Raw genomic sequence first — 8203 nt, 5'->3', positions numbered from 1 at the left:
CTTTTATCCTTCCGGAGCTCCTCCGTGGGACTCGAGACCGGTGAGTGGTGCAGGTGTCGCTCATTATCAATTACTCCACCGGCCTCGCTCCGTTCCCACGGCTCTCGGCCCCGCCCCCACTCGTTAAACACTGTGATACTTTTTTCAGGATTCTTTGATGAATAAAAAGTCAATTAACATATCTTTGCTAAATAAATGCATTAATTTCTTAAAAAAACTACTGACCCTAAACGGTGGTGTACAGTATAATGTTACAAAAGATTTCTATTTCTATTCTGTTTCTATCCAAAAATATTAAGCAGCACAACTGGTTCCAACATATTATATACAATATATATATATATATATGTATGTATGTGTGTGTGTGTGTGTGTGTTTCTTAATGTTGTCCCAAAGGAGGTCAGCCTAAATGGAAAGCTTTTAATGATTACTAATCACGACACCTGTAACCTTGGTCTTTTTTTTTTCTCTTTTTTGGATTTATTGTGTATCCTAAATCCATAATGGCTTGTTCAGTATATCCTGTTAGCCAAACACATGAGAATGAGTCTGTGAGATGTAATGACTGAACCTGCCTGCTTATTCTGGCTTAAATATGAGCTGTGGGGTCATTATGAATGCTTAATTTGCCGTCGATTGCAACAGCAGGTGGCCCACCATCAGGGCTCTTTGAGGGAATTCTGGGAAGGTCAAGACTTGTGCCAGCCAGCTGGAGAAAAGCCAGGGATTTTTATGGTTGGAACAGCCATGAGTGCTTTGGTTGGGACATCTGGCTTTAGGGCGCTGTTGAATTAGCATACCAATGAGACTACTTTGAGATTTCAATTAAAGCCCGTAGAACACACATTCAGGAATTGTTTAAAGCCCTGGTATACTACAAGCAAATTTGAAGAACAAATGGGCATTTTGAACTAAATTTGATAAGAACAAAGTTCATTTCAGTGTTTCAAAACAGCTTGTTAGTGTGAATTTTGTGGAAAACTCTTTTGAGCTGCCATTGGTCCATGGCAGTGTGTGTGTGTGTGTGTGTGTGTGTGTGTACTTAACCTTTCAGGTTCATTAATTAACTTAATTAACTTTGTTGAGCTTAAACACAAGTAAAAAACATGAACACACTGGACAGCCACTTTACAATTAAAAAAATCAATTGTGATTCACGAATTTAAAAAAAAACTGATAATACTGTAAAGCTGCTTTGAAGCAATCCGTATTGTATGAAGTAGGGATGCACTGATGTATCAGCTGATGTATTTGTGCTGGTATCTTGACAGGTTTAGACCTGTCATGGACAGCTGACTCCCAAAGCTTTTCATATTTATATTCTGTACTGTGTAATTTCACAGCAGTGACAGTAATTAATTTTTCCATTAAGGGTTAATATTTGCCACCTTTCCAGGGGCATTCTTATCTTCATAAAGGCAATTTTTTTCTAACCTTATTAGATGTACATATGCATCATCTTTTAAGTCAAATTCATACAGTTAATCAATAAATTTAATTAGAATAATGACACACTAGGCTATTACCAACCAAATTAAATCAGTATCAACAAAAGCCATTTCTGCACTGCAAAAGTGGCACAGAAGTTGCATCTAAGGCTACGTTCACAATGTCAGTTTTTGGGATTGACAACAGCATTAACTTACAGGTGTGAGTCTCGAAATGTCTTCTTACAGTTAATAATTGGCATTAGCTGATAAAAGCAATTAAATCGGCCATCTACCGATTAAAAACAGTCGATAATCAGGGCCGAGTATATACTGCTGCCAATCAAAAGGGGGTGAAGAAATGTGTAAGATTGCAACTTGTGTGTAGAATTTTTTAGGGCTGTTGAAGTTAATGTGATAATAATGCATTAATGCAGTCTCATTAAAAAAAAAATAACATGGGTTCTGTTTAACCTTATGAATCACCTGTAGTTCAAGCCAGGGTTGCCAGGTCTGCGATTTCCCCTTCACCAAACATTATTCATCAAAATAAACATCAAAGTTGATGTGTTAGAAGCAGGAAAAATGGGCAAGCGTAAGGATTTGAGTGAGTTTGACAAGGGCCAAATTGTGATGGCTACACAACTGGGTCAGAGCATCTCCAAAACTGCAGCCCTTGTGGGGTGTTCCCGCTCTGCAGTGGTCAGTATTTATCAAAAGTGGTCCAAGAAAGCAACAGTGGTGAACCGGTCATGGTAGGCTCATTGATGCACTTGGAGAGCAAAGGCTGGCCCGTGTGGTCCGATCCAACAGACAAGCTACTGTAGCTCAAATTGCTCAAGAAGTTAATGCTGGTTCTGATGGAAAGGTGTCAGAATACACAGTGCATCACAGTTTGTTGTGTACGGGGCTGCATAGCCGCAGACCAGTCAGGGGTCCCATGCAAACAAGTCCGATCCATGGAGGCCCCACCTCGTAGCTTACGGGACTTAAAGGATCTGCTGCCAACATCTTGGTGCCAGATACCACAGCACACCTTCAGGGGTCTAGTGGAGTCCATGCCTCGACGGGTCAGGGCTGTTTTGGCAGCAAAAGGGGGGCCAACACAATATTAGGAAGGTGGTCATAATGTTATGCCTGATCGGTGTATGTACAGAAAAGCTCACCGTTGAGATCGATTTCTTAGCTGTTAGGAAGACAATTATTCATGTGATGTTCTCTCTCTTAAAAATAAATAAATATCAACCTTTGGTCCAGTAACTCCATTGCTTTCATTTGCATGTGCCGTTAATGAGTGACTTCATCATTGAGTTTGCTGGATAAACACTTCCATAATTTTCCGATGATTCAGAAGGACAGTTGGACTTGAGAGAATGCCTGCTGTGGTAATGATCTATTCCAGCTAAGCAATAAAGCTCCTGATTTACATAATAATTTATTTGATTGAAGCAATTTGGCCTGGCTGCCTAGTTCAGGAGCTTCCAGAATGAAATTGGGATGTTTGGAACCAGAGCCTTCATCTCGGCCGAAGTGTAAAATCTGTTTCTCAGGCAGCTGTAGAATAGATGTTAATGTAAAAAAAAACCTGCTGATCGGTGTTCGATTAGCCGAGTGCATGTTTACACAGCATTGACCGTGTAGTAAATTCTGCTAAAGGTCACAGGGGGGCAGCACTATACAGAGGAAACACTTATGAAGAGTTTGCTCAATAGTTGATCAGGATTTCAACTGTGACACAAAAACAAGGATATGTGGAGCATTGTGGGATATACAGTGGCAGTCTTAAGTTTACATACGCCTTGCAGAATGTTGAAAAATTTTAATACTTTTAACAATATAAACGGGATCATAAAATTGCATGTTGTTTTTTATTTAGTCCTGCCCTGAATGAGCTATTTCACAAAAGAGATGTTTGCAGATAATCTATTAGACAAAATAATAGCTAAATAATAACATGCAAACTTTTGAACAGCATATTTTTTTGTAAATTCAGCTATTATTTTGTCTTGTGGAATATATGTAAAGATCATTATGTGAAATAGCTCATTAAGAGAAGTACTAAATTAAAAACAACATGCAATTTGTCATGATCCCTGTTAAAATTATTAGCATTTTGCATATTTTGCAAGGTGAATGTAAACTGTATGTTTTACTTTCAGGGTTCCCATGTGTATGTACATTTTTTTTAATTATTTAGAAAATATATACATTTTAAAGTATCCTGTAATAATAAATTATTAGAAATATTGAAAAATTAATCATTTACTGTATCAAAAAGTATGGGAACACTATGGACATCAAATTAATAATTAATGTTGAAGTAGTCATGTTATTTTGTTGATTATGTAGACTTTTTACTGTAGATTATTATATTTCACTAAAATGGCTAATAATTGACTTTAGTCCAAAAATCCCCAGTTTATATATATATATATATATATATATATAAATATTTGAGTGTCATATTTGATACATCAGGCTTTTATGGCTCATATAGGTGTGACAATATAGAGAAAAAAGGTGTCACATTTATTCAGAAGCCCAAACTGAGCAAAATATGCAATTTTGGTGTAGTTAGTAATATTTATATGGCCGAAAAGTAAGACTGTAATGTAAATCAATAAGATCTTTATAACAGTGTAACAGAACACTTAGATAAAATGCATATAAATATCAGTTATTACTCCATATCTCCCAATAATATGATTTAGATTGTGTTTGAGATGTGGCAGTGAGATTAGTTACGTTTTTGGTGATCTATTTATAAACTACATCCTCACAGTGTGTGCTGTCATTTTTGAGGAACAGAAAAGGCAGATTGTATTAGTTTTACTGACGATCATTACTGTAACCGTCGGTTAGCTTATTAGCTAGCCAGTGGCTTACAAGCTAGAATATACAGTAATCATCGATCTTCCACTTTACTACTAGTTATAACATAAAATGGTATCACTTTATTTTAAGGACCAAATTTTATCTATTAAAGGGTTAGTTCACCTAAAAATGAAAATTAGCCCGTGTTTTACTCACCCTCAAAGCATCCTAGGTGTATGTGACTTTCTTCTTTCAGACGAATTCAATCGAAGTTATATAAAAAATTGTTCTGGCCCCTCCAAGCCTTGCAATAGGGATAAGCGGTGTTGGTTGTCAACAGTTCAGAAGACGTGAAATAAAGTGCGCGCATCCATAATAAAACGTCCCTCACACTGATCTGGGGGGTGAATAAAGGCCTCCTGTACCGAATCCATGCATTTTTGTAAGATAAATATCCATATTTCAATCGTAATAAACACTTTTCTATCATTTCTGCCATCTGTCATACGCGGAAGGCTTTCCGGCGGATGACGTAATACGTTGGCGTTGCGTGATTAGTGAAGAGCGCGGAGACAAAACAAAACAAAACAAAACGCCGGTCACGAATAAGAAGCACAAAACGAGGATTTGTAAAGAAAAATGTCAGAGAATTTTAACATAAGCCAAGAGGAGACTGGTTTTCCTTTGCTAAAGTAAGGAAACTTTGCTTCCTTTGTTCCTGCATTTCTCAGAGGCACGCACACGGCGCCACGTCTTACATCATCTTACGTTTGAAATATGGATATTTATCTTACAAAAATGCATGAATTCGCTACAGGAGGCCTTTATTCACCCCCCGGAGCCGTGTGAGGGACGTTTTATTACGGATGCACGCATTTTATTTCATGTCTTCTGAACTGTTGACAAACAACACCTGCTTACCCCCATTGTAAGGCTTGGAGGGGCCAGAACAATTTTTAATATAACTCCGATTGAATTCGTCTGAAAAAAGAAAGTCACATACACCTAGGAAGTCAAGTCAAGTCTGCTTTATTGTCAATTCTTCCACATGTACAGCACATACACACAGAGAATTGAAATTGCGTTACTCTCAGACCCTTGGTGCATACAGATAACACTAACAGTAGAACATAAATACAGATAGATACAGATTAAATATAAAATACAACTATACAAATATACAAATAAGGTAAAATGTAAAAAAATATATAAAGCAGCACAAGGCGCATGGCAGATAGAGTGCAAACCAGTGAAGTAAACAACAGTGCAGATATAATGATTTGTAGTGCAAAAGAGCTTATTCAGACTGATTAAAGTGACAGTGTGTGTGTGTATTTGGGAGGGGGGAGTGGGAGAGTCCGTCAGAGGGTCAGAGTTCAGTGGTGCTTGGGGCAAAAGAGGGGAGGGGGGTAGTAAAACACGGGCTAATTTTCATTTTTGGGTGAACTAACCCTTTAAGCCATGAAAAAGGCTTAAAGAGAGTGGGTGCTCTCTTGATCATGGTTTTCTGATCAGTTTTTGAAATCAAACAAAATGGAATATATAAGTCAGTGTTTAATCAAAATTCTTTATTTTGATCACTTTTCAAATGTCAAATCTAGTGGTTGACCGATATTGTTTTTTTGATGGCCGATGCTGATATCTTAGAGAGCAGGGTGGCCGATGGCCGATATAAAGCCGCTATATATATCAGCTTCATATTGGCCATATATATATATACTGTATATATACTTTATATTTATTTTAATTCATATATAATTAATTAGAAATGAATAATTTGATTTGATTTTGATCATAAAATTCGCTTCCAACACATCGGCCAAACATAAAAACTTATCGGCCAATGCCGATATTTTAAAAATGCCAGATATCGGCCGACCACTAGTCAAATCAAAAGTTTCAGAAAAGATTTTAATTTTATAGCTGGCAATACTGTTTGTTTTGTGCAACAGTTTGAATGGCTTTTTTTACCCTGTCTGGCATCTGCTGCTAAAATCGTTATTTTTGTTTTCTTTGTGCACAAAAAGTATTCTTCTAGCTTCATAAAATTATGGTTGATTTATTTTATGATCTCTTTATGAAAGTTCTGAAGCGTCAAGAGTTTTCTGGTAGTCTACACAAATACACAAGTTATACAAAGTTGTACTAAGTTTTATCAACTCAAAAATGATGAACTAACTTACTTGAGAAATTTGAGGCAATCAGTTTCCACAGGTTTAATAAATTCAACTTATTACTTTTTACAGTGTAAAGCTTTGCAAATCAAATATAATACTGTACGCTTTACAGGGTTAAGGGTTTAACAACTCTTTCCTTTTTTCACATTGGTTCTATTCAGTAATTTTCAGGCAACTATGAAGAATTACTGTAACATATTCAGGCCATAACCTTATTTCAAATGAAAATGGTTTGGCAGTTCAGTGATGGCATTCAGTGAAATTTTCAACAGAAGCCCGTGTTTTGTCCAATTAGAGCAGCATGTGAAATCCTTCTCTTTAGCCAGCAGCTTCCTTTCTACAATTTCTCTGAGGAAAAGCTGTGTGGAGCCATCAGCGTTTAGCACTGTTTAGCACTCTACACCGCAACGATTCATGCTTTGGCACCAATAAATGAGGTATTCCTAGATGAGTTCAGTATACACTATTGTCTTCGTTCCTCTTCTGGTTTGCAATTGCGCTTTTCAAAATAGCACATTGTTCCTGGTGTGATGCTACAATTGTTTGAGTGTTTGGTTTTTACCTTGGATGAGGGTTCGATACATTTTATTACAACAATAAATAATACATAATACATGTGTTTAAAAATGCAGCAGTAACTGCATTCAGCATGTTAGATTTACATAACAAGAATGTAAATTTGAATACAATATGATCCCCCAAATTTCAGTAAAATTAGTTAATGTTTATGTACTGTATGTATATACAGTACACTCTAAAAAATGCTGGGTTAAATATAACCCAGCACTGGGTTAAAAAGGGACAAACCCAGCTATTGGGTTGTTTTGACCCAGCAGTTGGGTTCAAAACAACCCAACCGTTGGGTCAAAACAACCCAATAGCTGGGTTTGTCCCTTTTTAACCCAGCGCTGGGTTATATTTAACCAGGACTTGGCAGGGACTTGGTTCTATCCATCAGTTGTTGATTGGATCTTAAAGTAAAGTTCACCTGTTCTTCTGATGAACAAAGATGGTAGCCATTGACTTCCATTTGATGGGGGGAAAAAATTATATGGAAGTCAATGGCTACCGTTAACTGTGTGGTTACCAACATTCTTCAAAATATCTTCTTTTGTGTACAACGGAAGAAAGAACATCTTACAGGTTTGGAACTACATGAGGGTGAGTAAATGATGACAGAATTTTCATTTATGGGTGAACTATCCCTTTAAGATGTGGGCGTTGCATTAAAAAATTAATGTGAGCTTGCATGTCAATTTCTGCTTACGTTACTAGAAAGAAGTGTTTTCACCGAAAGATCAGGTTATGACTTTTTGATTAAACATTATGAGGTCAAAATAAATTGGTCGCTATAACACGCATTTACAAAATTTTTATCTTGTGTTGATTTAAGCAATTATTATTGCTCATCGTCTTTCACATACTACTTAAAAAATAGTAACCAGTATACAGTATTTACTTTTCAATATGCTGCAGCTAGTTTCTGCTGTTAATATGAAATCTGTTGTTGTATTTGAATGAATGTGACTTCCATTGAGGCCTTGTTTCACCTTTTTCTCCTCTGCTTTTTAAATCAACCACTGAACAGGCAAAATATAAAGGACAGCTTTCTGCTTCCTCCATCTCATGCAGCCGCGTGAAGTGCGCTGTGTAATCAACATGCTGGTAAATCTATTCACGGCTGAGTCTCAGAGTGTGACTAATGCAGCGTCTCTGTGCATTAGCTAAGAGCGTCAGAGACACGAGAAAGGCTGGAAGTAGATCAAAAAACAGATAATTGTGCCA

General features: G+C 36.9%; 1 protein-coding gene and 1 long non-coding RNA gene across 2 annotated transcripts in view; both read left to right on the top strand.

Moving 5' to 3' along the window:
- The window catches only part of LOC107711713 (uncharacterized), an 8910-nt gene extending 3265 nt beyond the window's left edge, over window positions 1-5645 (top strand). Inside the window, exons 2-3 of the long non-coding RNA XR_001636725.1 lie at window positions 1787-1790; window positions 5536-5645. This is a non-coding gene — a long non-coding RNA (uncharacterized LOC107711713). The remainder of the gene's footprint in view (window positions 1-1786; window positions 1791-5535) is intronic.
- Window positions 1-8203, top strand: part of dpp6b (dipeptidyl-peptidase 6b) — a 111574-nt gene that overhangs the window by 38648 nt on the left and 64723 nt on the right. The gene's annotated exons all lie outside the window — the stretch shown is intronic.

Source organism: Sinocyclocheilus rhinocerous, unplaced genomic scaffold (genome assembly GCF_001515625.1).
Source record: "Sinocyclocheilus rhinocerous isolate Xijiao unplaced genomic scaffold, SAMN03320098_v1.1 scaffold807, whole genome shotgun sequence".
Lineage (NCBI taxonomy): Eukaryota > Metazoa > Chordata > Actinopteri > Cypriniformes > Cyprinidae > Sinocyclocheilus > Sinocyclocheilus rhinocerous.
This window is presented reverse-complemented; position numbering and strand designations above follow the sequence as displayed.